General features: G+C 50.8%; 1 protein-coding gene across 1 annotated transcript in view; it reads right to left on the bottom strand.

Moving 5' to 3' along the window:
• Nucleotides 1–16,420, bottom strand: part of LOC124556131 (aquaporin AQPAe.a-like) — an 86,834-nt gene that overhangs the window by 31,428 nt on the left and 38,986 nt on the right. The gene's annotated exons all lie outside the window — the stretch shown is intronic.

Raw genomic sequence — 16,420 nt, 5'->3', positions numbered from 1 at the left:
TCCACTAGCACAAAACAATGTGTCAAGTTTAAGGTTTTGCCATAAGGTGGGCAAAATAGGGCCATCTGATGGGGTACAGGCAACCATCAGATGAGCACCACAGCAACAGTGGGGTAGATCCTGACAACGTATGTGGCAATGTCTCTGCCAATTGTTGCCTATGTGAAGTCTACTCAACTTTGTTGCATGCACATTGTCAGGTTCCTTTTAGTGCTTTTATTATTAAGAGAAACCAGGGTATACCAATTTTGCTTTACAAGCCTCTAAGAAAGAGTCGATTGAATGTCCAATTCCAGTATACCCTTTTCCAAAAATCGGCGTGATGGTAGCAAACACGGCAAAGACAGCCTGTTCGTTCTCTGGAATCCCAGCGAGATTTGGAGGGCCAAAAAAGACTTCTAGGGCGCAAAAACTGCTGTATGTCGCATAAAAAGTAAAACGCAGTCAACAGACCATGCGTCGTTCAATAAAACGGCCAATAATTCAGACAGCAAACAAATTACAACTCAAGTGGTTAAAAAAGGGCATTCAATCAGTACACTGAACTGTCAAAGGTTGATGACGATGAGCACACAATTGTGGGGATCACAAATTGCGATGGCTAAAACGACAGTGGCCAATATGCAACCTAGCTAAAATGTTTAGGAAGCATGAGAGCTGAGAGGTGGTCAGCCAAGCCACTGGGAGAGGTTTAATTGCTCAGAGCTTGCCCCTGTGAAGGGAAGACCACTGGTGATGGAGTGACACCACCTGCTGAAGACGGCAACACACAGACTAGAAGGAATAGAGGAACCAGTAGGCCAAGATAGGACTGCAGCCTTGGCAGTAGCATCAGCAGCTTTGTTTGCCATCTGATTGAAGTGAGCAGGGACCTACAAACATCAAGAGTAAACAAGTGCAAGCTTTCTTGGACATGTTACATTAAGGGATTGATTGTGTGCAGCACAGAGGCTCTGAAGGGCCGAGTGTTGGAGCAAATAACTGGAAAGCCTGTGTCATCAAATGAACTGCGTGGCCTGACACAGCAAAGAGCCCCATGTAAATACTGAGCATTTTTCCAGGAGCCAATACCGAAAATCGTCTGTGCCAATGAAGGTATACCTGACACCAGTCAGTCTGAGCGTCCTCAGTAATATTGGGACAACCAATGGGTGGCGCCACCCAAAACTGCAGCCGTGACGTCACCCAACCACTAGACGTTTTCTGGCCCAAAATACCGATATTCAAGATGGCGGGATAGTGCCACGCCCCCAGTAAAGTTTCGACAGCTCTGCCTTAGCCAGTAAGCATGGTACCACCCCACAAGGGGTTATGGGCATTAAACTGCCTAAACCTTTCCTAATGCTGGGAGATTTTATCGATCAGTGCAGCTAATACATTCAGGAGTACTGCACCATCTGGATGAAGATATACACTCCTGGAAACGGAAAAAAAGAACACATTGACACCGGTGTGTCACACCCACCATACTTGCTCCGGACACTGCGAGAGGGCTGTACAAGCAATGATCACACGCACGGCACAGCGGACACACCAGGAACCGCGGCGTTGGCCGTCGAATGGCGCTAGCTGCGCAGCATTTGTGCACCGCCGCCGTCACTGTCAGCCAGTTTGCCATGGCATACGGAGCTCCATCGCAGTCTTTAACACTGGTAGCATGCCGCGACAGCGTGGACATGAACCGTATGTGCAGTTGACGGACTTTGAGCGAGGGCGTATAGTGGGCATGCGGGAGGCCGGGTGGACGTACCGCCGAATTGCTCAACACGTGGGGCGTGAGGTCTCCACAGTACATCGATGTTGTCGCCAGTGGTCGGCGGAAGGTGCACGTGCCCGTCGACCTGGGACCGGACCGCAGCGACGCACGGATGCACGCCAAGACCGTAGGATCCTATGCAGTGCCGTAGGGGACCGCACCGCCACTTTCCAGCAAATTAGGGACACTGTTGCTCCTGGGGTATCGACGAGGACCATTCGCAACCGTCTCCATGAAGCTGGGCTACGGTCCCGCACACCGTTAGGCCGTCTTCCGCTCACGCCCCAACATCGTGCAGCCCGCCTCCAGTGGTGTCGCGACAGGCGTGAATGGAGGGACGAATGGAGACGTGTCGTCTTCAGCGATGAGAGTCGCTTCTGCCTTGGTGCCAATGATGGTCGTATGCGTGTTTGGCGCCGTGCAGGTGAGCGCCACAATCAGGACTGCATACGACCGAGGCACACAGGGCCAACACCCGGCATCATGGTGTGGGGAGCGATCTCCTACACTGGCCGTACACCACTGGTGATCGTCGAGGAGACACTGAATAGTGCACGGTACATCCAAACCGTCATCGAACCCATCGTTCTACCATTCCTAGACCGGCAAGGGAACTTGCTGTTCCAACAGGACAATTCAAGTCCGCATGTATCCCGTGCCACCCAACGTGCTCTAGAAGGTGTAAGTCAACTACCCTGGCCAGCAAGATCTCCGGAACTGTCCCCCCCTGAGCATGTTTGGGACTGGATGAAGCGTCGTCTCACGCGGTCTGCACGTCCAGCACGAACGCTGGTCCAACTGAGGCGCCAGGTGGAAATGGCATGGCAAGCCGTTCCACAGGACTACATCCAGCATCTCTACGATCGTCTCCATGGGAGAATAGCAGCCTGCATTGCTGCGAAAGGTGGATATACACTGTACTAGTGCCGACATTGTGCATGCTCTGTTGCCTGTGTCTATGTGCTTGTGGTTCTGTCAGTGTGATCATGTGATGTATCTGACCCCAGGAATGTGTCAAAGTTTCCCCTTCCTGGGACAATGAATTCACGGTTTTCTTATTTCAATTTCCAGGAGCGTATATTGCAGACGGTTATTTCCTGTGTCGAGCTTATTCTGACAGCCACTGCTTCAAAATGGGTTTGAATGGGCACATGTTCACTACAGACAAAGTTTAGGACTAACGCAAACTCCACCTGACACTATTACAGTCGCTACAGTTCCTGTAATATCTCTTAGCTGCGGAGGGCAGGGTTCACACAGCTGGGAACCAGGTTTCCTGGAGGGCAATGCATATAGCAGGTATAAAGCTTAACAGTTGCCGCAGCTCAGCCAGGCGGTGGAAAAAAACCGCCCCAATTGCAATGGAGGATCACATTGTGAGACTGCTAAGGCATGGAACACTCAATGAGGTAGCTTACGCAGCAAGAGTCACCTGCTGCCACCGATTTATTGCCTGAGCAGTCTCTATCCAATATTTTTTGTGGTATAGGGTGCTCAACTACTAAGGTCATTAGCGCCCAGTCACAAACGTTAATGCACTAATAGCGTAGAACAACGCAAGGGGCAACGCCAGAAAGTACTTACGAAGACACAGATAAAAGATCTTTGGGAGAAGTCCGTCCATGTACTAAAACTAAGGATACGAGCAGCTGCTCGAGCGTCATCAGCTAAAAGTTCCTGTAAGGTAGACGGCAGAGACAGGACAACACGAGTCAATAAAATGGGGACAGGACAATAAAATATGGCGCACCATCAATGGATGACCACTGGGGCACTGCAGGGCGTGGTCACCGGACAACAGGTAACGGTGGCTAAATCGGCTATGCCCAATCTGCAACCTGGCCAAAATGACCACCTCTCGCCAGGAAGCGAGTGAGGAGGTCGTCCAAGCTGTTTGGATCGGTTTGATGGCCCTAAGCTTATTTTCATGGAGAGGACCAAGCCTCGTGCCACAATGATGAAACGTGCCAACAAAGAACCCCACTAACATCAGTTGATGGGACACAAAAGGAAGCTGTCCAAGGCAGGACGACATGAGCCTTGGCCGCAGCATCAACAGCTTCGTTCGTATTCACGCCCAACGTGGCTAGGAACACACACACACACACACACACACACACACACACACACACACACACACACACACACACACACACACACGAGCGCCGGTAGCAGCTAACGACTGAAGGGGCTGTTGAATTCGTTGCACGAGAGGGTGGTCCGAATATGGGTCATGGAGACTGAATGGCGCTGAAAGAATCAGAGCAGATGGCATAGGGAGAACGTCGATGGCGGCGGATATAGTGAACAGCCTGATAGAGAGCAGAAAGCTCAGCTGTAAAGCTTGAACACTGGTGAAGGAGCCGGTATTGAAAGGTATCATCCCCAACAACAAAGGCACATCCGACGCCAGCAACAGTCTGAGCCATATGTGTAAATAAATCAATTAGCGAGCCTCGAAGGAAGTTCGACAAACCTCTAGTGGTATAACTAATCCGTGGTCCTCTCCTTTGGGAGCGAGATGAGTTCAAGGCGAACGCGAACCTGAACCTGGAGCCAAGGTGGCGTTTGGCTCTCACCCACTCGAAAAGTGGTAGGGAGGGTAAAATCAAGTTGCTGAAGCAGGCGACGAAAGCTAACTCCAGGAGGTAACAGGGCAGAGACATACAGCCCGTATTGGCGGTCGCGAGAGTCGTCAAAGAAGGAGAAATATGACAGATGGTCGGGCAATGACTTCAGTCGACAGGCGTACCGACAAAGCAACATACCGCGCCGGTAGATTGGCAGTAATTCGGCAGCTTCGGCATACATACTCAACATGGCTGGTGTAGAATGCTCCAGTCGCCAGACATAACCCTCGCGATGGTGGATAGAGTAGACTGCGTAAGATGGACGGCCGAGCAGAAGACTAGACAAAGCTCCCATAATCCAGCTTTGATCAGACAATGGAACGATATAAGCGAAGCAGGACCATTCGATCTGCTCCCCATAACGTACCGCTGAGAACACTGACATTTAGGGAACAGGTACAACGAGCAGCCAAGTAAGACATGTGGAGACCAGCAAAGTCTCCTGTAAAATGTAGGACCTAAGAATTTTGTTGTTTGAGGTTTAAGGGACCAAACAGCAAGGTCATCAGTCCCTTGTTTCAAATATGCGCCATTCCGCTAATGGGACAACTCAGTAAAGTCAGAACAATAAAACGGAAAAAGGGAAAACACGTAAAAAAGGCAGTCATGTTGTCATTGGTAAAAAACAAAATGAGGGAAGTTGGCAAGAGAACGAACCCAACACTATGCTGAAACAGCATAGGCAAGACCACCTGTGACTTAAAAGGTACAACTGCTACAATGTAGAAAGCCCGTATGGGAATAGAAAGACTAACCAAGCATTAAAAGAAAAAAAGGGTAAAAACGGAGTAAAAGGAAAAGAAAAGAGGATTTCGGTCAGGGAGGTGAATCAGGAATCTCCAAACACTGCTTACAGTGGGAGACACCTAAACACTCATCGCCCTGCCCCAACACCAGAGAGAGATTAAAAACCTTAAAACTGAGAATAAAAACCACTTTCCCGGACGAAACCGAGAACCAGAGAGACCATCCGGGAATCGTCAGCCAACATCAAAGGTAAAGTGTGGGGGAGCCTGTACTTAGCACGCAGAGCCAAAAGAAGGGGGCATTCAACCAAAATGTGGGCTACCGACTGGAAGGCTCCACAACCACATAGTGGGGGTGGCTCACGACGCAAAAGAAAACCATGGGTCAACCGAGTATGGCCAATGCGGAGACGACACAGTGTGGTCGAGTCCTTTTGGGAGATGTGAAAGGAAGAATGCCATGGGCCTGGTGTCACCTTAATTGCACGAAGTTTATTAGACAGGGGAGTAGCCTCCCAAGAATTGGCCCATGACTGTGCGAAGTGGGGATTTGATGTGAAGCCGTAAATCCGCTGCAGGAGGGGTTACAGAAAACGGGGGTAAGTAACTGCTCCCCCAGCCAAACGATCAGTGAGCTCATTACCCGGGATACCCACACGGCCAGGGACCCAAAGGAAGTCAATGGAACAAGCAGTACGGTGAATATCAGCGAGATGGTCATGGATGGCAGAGACCAAGGGATGGCGCGAAAAACACCAGTCAATAGCAAGAAGGCCACTCCGAGTCCGTGCGTAACAAAACGCGGTTGTGTTGGGACTGTTTAATAAAGGTAAGGGCCTGGGGAATTGCCATCAATTAAGCAGTAAATACCCCACATGTAGGTGGCAGCAGATGACTTTCCGTTCCAACAGAGGACGTGAAGGCATACCCAACACGATCAGCAGATTTAGAGCCATCAGTGTAAAAAACAACAGCATCCCGAAACTCCCATAAAATTTGGCGGATAAAGGAACGGAACACCACCGGGGGGATGGAATCTTTCGGACCGCGGCGGAGATCCATCCGAATTCGAGGCCGAGGAACTAACCAAGGAGGGGTGGAGGGGAGGGAGCGAGGAAGACAGGACAAAGAAGGAAGCCGAAAATCACGGGTAAGAGACGCAAGGCGCAGCCCAACCGGTAAACCCGCCCGAGGGCGGGAGTCAGGCGGGCGACGTCCATGGTCTGGGAATAGGATAGAATAGGAAGGATGAGCGGGAGAATAACGGATAGTAAGGGCATAAGACACCAGAAGCTGGGACCGCCGAACAGAAAGGGGGGGGGGGATCCCAGCTTCAACCAGGAGACTATCAACAGGGCTAGTAGGGAAGGCACCGGTGGCCAAACGGATACCACGATGGTGGACTGGATCCAGCACGTGCAGCGTGGAAGGAGCAGCTGAACCATAAACTTGACAACCATAGTCCAAGCGAGACAGAACTAGAGCACGATAATGACAGAGAAGGAGGGAACGGTCCACACCCCAAGAGGAGTGGGCAAGGAAGCGAAGGACATTGAGTTTATGTAAACATCCTACCTTCAGGAGTCTGATATGGGGCAGCCAAGTGAGCTTGTTGTCGAAAAGAAGACCCAGGAAACGAAACTGTGGGACCCCAGGCAATCGTCGTGCATCGAGAGAGCTCTGGATCAGGGTGGATCGTAGTACGGCGACAAGTGGACCACCCGCGATTTTGAAGGAGAGAATTGAAACCTGTGTGAGAAGTCCATGCAGAGGCATGCCGTATAGCTCCATGGAGCAGCCGTTCTGCTGATGTCATCGAGGAGGAACTAACCCAAATGCAGAAATCATCCACATACAGGGCAGGGGCGACCAGGGGACCGACAGAGGCCCCAAGACCATCGATAGCAATGAGGAAAAGGACACTCATGACAGAACCCTGTGGGATGCCCGTCTCCTGGGTCTGTGGAGAACTAAAAACAGTACCAACTCGAACTCTGAATGACCGATGGAACAGGAACTGGCAGATAAAAATCGGGAGTGGGCCCCGAAGACCCCACTGCTAAAGGGTAAGTAAGATGTGATGGCGTCAGGCCGTGTCATAGGCCTTGGGAAGGTCAAAAAACACTGCAACCAAATGGCAGCCCTGGGAAAAAGCCTGCCAAACTGCGGATTCCAAGCGAAGTCAATGATCGATTGGAGACCGTCCCTCTCGAAAGCCACACTGGTAAGGGGACAATAGATCCCGAGATTCGAGGACCCAATTGAGCCGACAGGCTACCATCCGTTCAAGTAACTTACAAACAACATTGGTCAAACTAATTGGCCGATAGCTGTCAACAGATAGGGGGTTCTTACCAGGCTCAAGGACAAGAACCACAATGCTATCCCTCCACTGAGAAGGGAAGTCAACCTGGAGCCAGAAACGGTTAAACGCCCGAAGATGATGTTGCCATTGTGGAGCACTGAGATGTTGAAGCAGTTGGTTATGAATGGAATCTGGGCCAGGGGCCGTATCATGAGAAGAAGATAGAGCAGAAAGAAAGTCCCATTCAGTGAAAGGTTCGTTGTAAGATTCTGACTCACAAGGGGTGAAACATAAGGCAGAAGCTTCAGCCCGCTGTTTTTGATGAAGGAAAGCAGCTGGATAGGAGGCTGACGCTGATGCCACTGCAAAATGGGTCGCTAGATGTTCTGCAAGAACTAATGGGTCCATACAAAGGCCATCTGGGAGGTGAAGGCCTGGGAGGGTGGACAGCCGATGGCAACCTCAGAGAGCGAAGTGTAGCCCATACCCATGACAGAGGGACAGTAGAACCAAGGGAAGAAACTAATCGTTCCCAACAAATCCACTTGCTCTGTCTGATTAAATAAAGGGCTTTAGTGCAGAGGCGTTTAAAGGTAGTAAGGCTGGCTACAGATGGGTGCCTCTTAAGGTGTTGCAAAGCTTGACGGCAATCACAGATGGCAATGGCAATGGCCATACAACATGGGACTTGCCGGCGACGAAATGGCCCAGATGAGCGCGGGACAGCAAGGCTAGCAGTGCGAACAATCGCGTCAGACACGTCACGTAGGACGTCATCAATACAACCCGACAGGGGGGGAGAAAACACGACCTGTGCAGTGTATAGAGGCCAATCGGCACGTTGGAAAGACCAACAAGGTAACCTGTCCACCAGGGAGCGGGAAGGGAGCGAGATAATTAACGGGAAATGGTCACTATCACAATGGTCGTCATATGGCGACCAGTGTAATGAAGGGAGAAGAAAGAAAGATCAATGGCAGAAAAGGTACGATGACCGGCACAAAAGAGTAGGGGAGCCATCATTAAGAATGCACAAGTCATGGTCTGCAATAAACTTGTCTGTAAGAAGACCTCGTCTAGATGGAAATGCACTGCCCCACAAGGGATGATCAGCATTAAAATCCCCAAGGAGGAGGAAGTTGCTGAAGAAGGGCAGTTAAGGCACCAGGTGTAAGAGTCCTGTCAGGAGGGAGATAAAGATTGCAAACTGTGACCTCAGAGTCCAAGTGGACCCTAACAGCAACCACTTCCAATGTAGTTTGAAGAGGAATCCACGTGCCAGCAATGTCTGTATGGACCAACGTACAAACGCCACCAGAAGCACACCGGGGTCCGACCCAATTTCGACAGAATACACGGAGCCCACGGAGGGTCGGTGAGTGAGCATCAGTAAAATGAGATTCCTGGAGAACCACACAAGCTGCAGAGTAGGACGAAAGAAGGGATTTCAATTTCGAAAGGTGACGATAGTACCCATTACCAGTCCATTGGAGAACCACAGAACTATGATTTAAATGGGGGCTGAACACGCTAAATCCAGTCATACCGCCGGGTCCCCACCCGTCACCGACAAGGAGGGGGCGACATCCATGAACGACAGGTCAGAATCCGGTTGTGAAGTCGGGGAAGGGACCTCCAGTGAAACCAGAAGCTCTTTGTCCCGGGACTGATGTTTCTTCTTCTTTTCAGGCTGAGATTGAGGAGGGCTGTGTGGCATAAAGGAGCCAGCTGCAGGAAGATCAGGAACAGAGAGAGACCGGGCGACCTGGGGGCCGACAGAGCGCGGCTCTCGCGGTCGTTGCGCGGCAGTAGACCTTTGGCCTGGAAGGTGCCGGGAAGTGGCATCCCGCGAGAGGCGCCCTTGACTGGCAGACGCCGAAGGAGTGGGACACTTCTCTGGCTGGGGAGGGGGAGCAGCGCCCAGAGGAGAAGGTGTGGGAGCCGCAGGGGAGGGGGGAGGAGAAGGGTCCAGGATGGGGGTAAGGAAAGGGGGGGAAGGGGTGAAGATGTAACCAAGGCGTAACTAGATGTCGTGTACACAGGGTGAAGTCGTGTATATTTCTTATGGGCCTCTGTGTAGGTTAAACGATCGAGTGACATACTCCTGTATCTTCTTTTCCTTCTTATATACTGGGCAATCTGGTGGACGTGGAGAATGACTACCATGACAATTTACACAAGCAGGAGGAGGAACACAGGGATTCCCCTCATGGAGTGGACATCCACAGTCACCACAGAGAGGGGCCTGGGAACAGCGGCAAGACATGTGGCCAAAACGCAAGCACTTTAAACACCACACCTCATAGGAGGTGGGATGTACGGCTTCACATCACATTGATAAACCATAATCTTAACTTTCTCAGGGAGGGTATCCCCTTCAAAGGCCAGGATGAAGGCACCAATATCAATGCGATTGTCTTTAGGACCCTTCTGGACATGCCGAACAAAGTGAACACCCCGAAGTTCCTCATCAGTTTGAAGGATGAGGTCCCTGTGAAAAATCACACCTTGTACCATATTTAGAGACTGGTAGGGGGTAATGGACACAGGAATTGTGCCAAGATAGGTACAGGCACGAAGGGCTGCAGATTGGGCAGCTGAAGCAGTTCTGATCAGCAATGAACCCGACCGCATCTTGCTCAGGGAGTCCGCTTCGCCAAACTTGTCTTCAATGTTTACCACAAAGAATAAAGGTTTGCTATTGGTGAAACAATCCCCATCAGTCCTGGTGCAAACCAGATAACAGAGGAAAGGTTTTGCCCCTAGCTGACGGGCCTGACCCTCTTCCCGGGGGGTAGCCATGGAAGGGAAGGCCGAAGGGGGGCAAGAGAAGCAGCACTTGAGGAATCAGTTCCATGCAGAGAGATGGCTGCAGAAGAACGGCCAGAGTTCTGGACCCATATGCGATTCATGTGCATAGCGTCCGCCCTGATACCACCCACTCCGATCAGGGGCTCTCCTCATGGGCGCCACCCAGCCACGGCAAGGCTGTCTGGCACGGCGGCCATTGCCGAGAGTTCTGATGCTCCAGGATGACGAGCAACCACTCCAAGGCATGCATGAAGTGGTCACAGCTCAGGTATCAGAAGTGTGATCCCTGTGTGTTCAGGGGGCTCAACCAAAAGGGTACATAGCGACCCCACCACACAGGCTGGCTACCGTGCTGGCTATGCACCCTAGCATCAGACAACAACGTGAAAGAAGAGGATGAATGTACTAGGAGGGCGCACGTCGGAGACACTAGGTAAGGTGCTATTCTCCAAATGGCTCACACTACGGAGGAGAAATTTTGTAATAGAGGTCAAACCCCAGAGGGGGACCAAGGAATGCCAATAGGAGGAGATGATTACGCAACAAAGCAGAATTGTAAAACCAACAGAACCAGGAGGATAGCGGGGGCCAACATAAGCAAGGGCACCAAGAGAGGGAGAGGAGAGGGGGACGGGAAAGGAGCAAGGAGGGGAAGGGGAAGGAAATGCAGCCCTGGAGAGAAAGAAGGCTGCAATAGCTCAGGGCCCTGTGCTCGCCACGCACGTATCCACGAAAGGGTTGTGGACCCCCTGGGGGAGGAAATGCGAGTAATGGAAGGTTCTGCAGCAGTAAGGATAACGTTTGAGAGATATTCCACCTGGTCATCACAACTGGGGAATCTTTCTTCTAAGATCGCCAGGGAGGAGTAAAGCTGCCAGTGAGCCTTGGTTGTCATGTGGGTGTGCACAGGGTAGGAGTCAGCAAACGGATAGCACATGGGAAATGGTCGCTCAAGTAGGTGTCAAAGAATGGACCACTGAAGATGGGCAGGCTGTGCAGTGAAGTGCAGGAAGATAGGTCCAAATGTAATTGTGTGAGGAGTCCAAAAGCTAAGTGGGTGCTCCAGTGTTAAGGCAGAAGAGGTTAAGTTGGTTAAGAAGGTCAGCCAAGAGGGCGCCTCTGACGGATCCTGAGAGAACCCCAAAGGGGGTCATGTGCATTGAAGTCACCAAGTAGGAAATATGGGTAGGTAGCTGCCCAATAAGCTGAAGGAAGTCTGCTCTGGTGACAATGACAGAGGGACAAATGGTAAAGGAGGAAGTCAGGTGGGGAAGGAAAAGGAGAACTGCAACAGCTTGAAGATGGGTAGTCAGAGATGGGTTGACTATGAGTGTCATCCTTTATCAGCAGCTTGACGCCCCCATGAGATGGAATGCCGAGCTCAGGGGAAGTCAGAACGACTAGCTAAGTAATGTGAAAGCTCAAAGTGGTCCTGAGGACACAGTTTAGTTTCCTGAAGGCAGAGTACAAAGGTATGCTGCGATGCTAGAAGCAGCTGTGCATCCTTTGTGGGACCAAAGGCCGCAAACGTTCCATTGGAGAATAGTCATGATTAAATGTAGAGGTGTCAACTTGCCGGCTGCCGAGTGACAGCCAGTGTAGAGTCACTACAACAGGGCACAAAAGCAGGAGGATCCTGCTCCATGGAGTCCACAAGAATCGGCTTGCTTGTGCAGTTGGTCCATGGACTCCAATGCTGGAAACGGTTGGCAGTGTGCACTGGCGAAACGGAGACTGGCCAGGCTACGGTACCACGGGGCGACACAGTCTAAGAGGATTGAGTTGGCGAAGGAGAAGATGGTTTGCCTTTGGTGGACTTCTGGTCTTTCCAGTTAGAGGAATATTGGGTGGAGTTTGGCTGCACAGGAGTTCTTCTGTCCCCTCCAGCCTACCAGTTGTGTTGCTGGTGGCTTTGTCTCTTGAGGCGAGACAGTTTGTTGCACAGCTGGAGAGGGGATGGCGATGCAACCTTGACACGATTTCACAACCTCACAGCTGAATTTGTGGTCGCATGTCTACATGGCCATGTCCTCCATGGAGCGAGGGTTAACAATAACGCAACAACAGGTGCCAGACGGGAGAACACTGTTTGCGACTAGCCATTAAGTTGCGAGCGACTGGGTAAGGCATTTTTTCATTCACCTGAATCTGACATCCTGCTCAGAGGTAAGTTTGGATTTCTGCCTTCTGTCAGACAATCTAGCAGCCTCGTCTAAATAACAGTAAATCATTGTTTCATGGGCCTCATCACAAGGATGGCCTTTGAAGGGCGAAGATGCAAGCAGTTGTGCTTGAGAGTCAATAGCCAAATGCAAAGTGCCACTGTGTCAACGACAGCAATATTTCATAGGGCCACCTGACCACCTCCTGTACTGAGGTGCAGCTGGGAGGGTCCTAGAATCGTTAGCCACATTATGTTTACGATTAGTAGGCAGACTGAGAAGGTGATTGATTGCAAGGAAGTCCTCCAGAATTGCCACCGTCTCTGTTGACACTCCTCCCAATGGGGAGCCCCCCTTCAGAGGGGGATGCACCCACCTTAGCTGATTGTTCACACTTCAACACACTTCCTGAACTGATAGAGGGACCAATCGGCCATTTGGGAAGGTAACAGCTCAGGTGATCACCTCTCTCTGGGCCTGGCCTGTACCATGGTTATGTGCAAATCCTACCTGTCGACCTCGTTGATTCGGATTTAAGGGACCAAACAGCAATGTCAGTCCCTTGTTTCAAAGGTGGTCCATTTGGATGGATTTACATCTCAGAAGAGTCATTACAATAAAAGGTAAAAGGCTACAACACGTAAAAGTGCAGTATGTTGTCAATGGTGAAAACTAAATGAAGGAAGTCAGCAAGTTGTTAACCCAAAGGCTATGCTAGAGGCATGAAATATCCCACCTCTGATGCCATGCAGGCAAAACCACCTGCTATTCAAAAGCGTTCAACTGCTAGAATGTTAAAGTGCGTATTGTAAAAACTAACCAAATCTAAAAAGCGATAAAAACAGTAAAAAGGAGAGAAGAGGATATTGGCCAGGGAGGGAGTCAAGGATTTCCTAATACAGCTTACAGTGGGAGACACCCAAACCCTGCCCCCCACTCTGGAGGGAGATTAAAAACCTTAGAACTGAAAATAAAGACCACTTTCAAAGAGGAAACAGAACCAGTTTTACCATCCAGGAATAGTCTGCCAATATTAAAGGTAAAGTGCGGGGAAGACCGTACATGATATGCAGAGCAAGAAGGGGGGGCCTTCCGCCAAAATCTGGTATGGCCGATGCAGATACAACACAGGGTGGTCTAGTCCTTTCGGGAGAGGCGAAAGGAAGAACGCCACAGGACAGGTGCCGCCTTAACTGCACGAAGTTTATTAGTCAGGGAGGTAGCCTCCCAGGAGTTGGCCCATGATTGTGAGAAGTGGGATTTGATATGAAGCCGTGAGTCTGCAGCAGGATGGGTGACTGCTTCACCAGCCAAACGATCAGCAAGCTTCTTACCTAGGATACCCACATGGCCAGGGACCCGAACGAAGTCAACAGAACAAGCAGCATGTTCATCAGCGAGATGTTCATGGATGGCAGAGACCAAGGGATGGCTGAAAAAACACTGGTCAATAGCCAGAAGGCCACTTATTCAGTCCGTATATAACAAAAGGTAGTTGTGTGGGGACTGTTTAATGAAGGTAAGGGCCTGGGAAATTGCCATGAATTCTGCAGCAAACACCCCACATGCAGTTGGCTGGAGATAATTTTTCATGCCAACAGAGGACGTGGAGGCATATCCCATACGATCAGCAGATTTAGAGCCATCAGTGTAAAAAACAGCATCCCAAAACTCCCATAAAATTCGACGGAAAACAATGGAACAGCATTAGGGGAATGGAATCTTTCAGACGTCGGCAGACAGACATCAGAATCAAGGGCCGAGGAACCAACCAGGTGGGGGAGGCGGCGGAGGGAAGGGAGCGTGAAAGACAGGACAAAGAAGGAAGCTGCGTGGGCGACGTCCATGGTCTTTGTTTTGTTTTGGTTTTAGGGCGCAAAACTGCTATGGTCATTAGCGCCCGGTCCGTGACTTAGGAAACAGTAAAAAACCGAAATTGAAAACCAGCAGCAACGGGAACGAAAGTCAAAATTGGAGAAACTAAAACCAGAAGGAAGGCTTAAAAATCCACTACAGAAAGGGGTTGGTTGTCCCCAAAAGCGCTTCTAATGACTGACGTCATATCACTGGCACTAATAAACTTGAGAACGCGGTCGGCTGAGCGCGTGTCATCTGCTAAGATCTACGATATATCAGGCGATAGCTGTAGACGGGAGCGTAACGGATTAAAATAGGGGCACTCACTCAAAAGGTGTCTTACCGTCCACAGCTGAGAGCAGTGGGGACAGAGTGGGGGAGGATCGCCGCTTAAAAGATGTCGATGGCTAAAAAGACAGTGCCCTATCCGGAGTCTAGATAAAATTACCTCCTCCCGACGACGCGTTCGGGAGGAAGAGGTCCAAGCACAAGGAAGAGCTTTGATGTCCCGCAATTTATTATGGCTAAGTGTCGACCAATGCGTGTGCCATAAATGAATAACACGTCGACATAGAACGCTCCGTAGATCGGCGAAGGGAAGCGATTGAATAGCTGGCCGAGGAAGAGAGACTGCAGCCTTGGCTGCAATATCGGCCGCCTCATTTCCACTGATACCAACGTGTCCCGAGAGCCAGAGAAACGCCACCGAGACGCCCCCCAGGTGGAGCAAGCGCACACTCAGTCCTGAATCCGGTGGACCAGAGGGTGCACAGGGTAAAGAGCTTGGAGACTGAGGAGAGAGCTGAGAGAATCTGAGCAGATAACGTACTGTATCCGCAGATGGCGGCGGATGTAGTGGACAGCCTGGAGAACAGCGTGAAGCTCCGCAGTATAAACCGAACACTGGTCGGGAAGCCGAAAATGATTTGGGGTGTCGCCAACAATATAGGCACTCCCTACACCTAACGATGTTTTCGAGCCATCAGTGTAAATAAATGTGGCGTCCGTCGTTTGTGCACAGAGCAGCAAATGCCCGACGATAAGCAAGTGAAGGGGTACCATCCTTGGGAAACTGACAAAGGTCACAGAGCATGCAGGTCCAGGGACGGAGCCAAGGCAGCGCTGTACCCCAAGTTTTCAAGAAGGTTTTAGGAACGCAGAAGGAAAGAGAACGGAGCAGTTGACGGAAGCGGACTCCAGGTGGTAGTAGGGAGGACGGGCGGCCTGCATACCCTACATCAACGGAGGCGTCGAAAAAATGTCATGGGCTGGATTAGCAGGCATGGATGGCAGATGGCTAGCATAAAGACTCAGGACTGCTCGCCGATTGGACAGCGGAGGTTCAGCAGTCTCAGCATAAAGGCTTTCCACAGGGCTGGTGTAAAAAGCTCCAGGCACTAAACGTAATCCACGATGGTGGATAGAGTCGAGATGCCGAAGAATAGACGGCCGAGCAGAGGAGTAAACTATGCTTCCATAGTCCAATTTCGAGCGTACTAATGCGTGATAGAGGCGGGGAAGGACCACTCGGTCCCCTCCCCAGGAGGTACCATTCAGGACACTGAGGGTGTTAAGGGATCGCAGACAGCGAGCCGAAAGATAGGAAACGTGGGAGGACCAGCACAGTTTTCTGTCAAACATAAGACCCAAGAATTTAGCGACGTCTGAAAACGGAAGGTTGACAGGACCTAGATGTAAGGAGGGCGGAAGAAACACCTTATGTCGCCAAAAATTAACACAAACGGTCTTACTGGGAGAAAAACAGAAGCCGGTTTCGATGCTCCCAGAGTGGAGGCGATCGAGACATCCTTGAAGAAGGCTGGTCCGTTGAGAGCTGTAGTAGATCGCAAAATCGTCCACAAAGAGGGAGCCCGAGACATCAGGAAGGAGACAATCCATAACTGGATTTATGGCAATGGCAAACAGTACAAAACTCAGCAAGGAGCCCTGGGGTACCCCGTTTTCTTGGGAGAAAGTACGGGAGAGAGTAGTGTTCACAAGCACCGTAAATGTGCGCCCTGCCATAAATTCGCGAAGAAAAAGGGGCAGCCGACCTAGAAAGCCCCAAGAGAACAGTGTGCAGAGGATGCCTGTCCTCCAACAGCTATCGTATGCTCTCTCCAGATCAAAAAATATTGCTACTGTTTGGCGTT

Source organism: Schistocerca americana, chromosome X (assembly GCF_021461395.2).
Source record: "Schistocerca americana isolate TAMUIC-IGC-003095 chromosome X, iqSchAmer2.1, whole genome shotgun sequence".
NCBI classification, from domain to species: Eukaryota; Metazoa; Arthropoda; class Insecta; order Orthoptera; family Acrididae; genus Schistocerca; species Schistocerca americana.
This window is presented reverse-complemented; position numbering and strand designations above follow the sequence as displayed.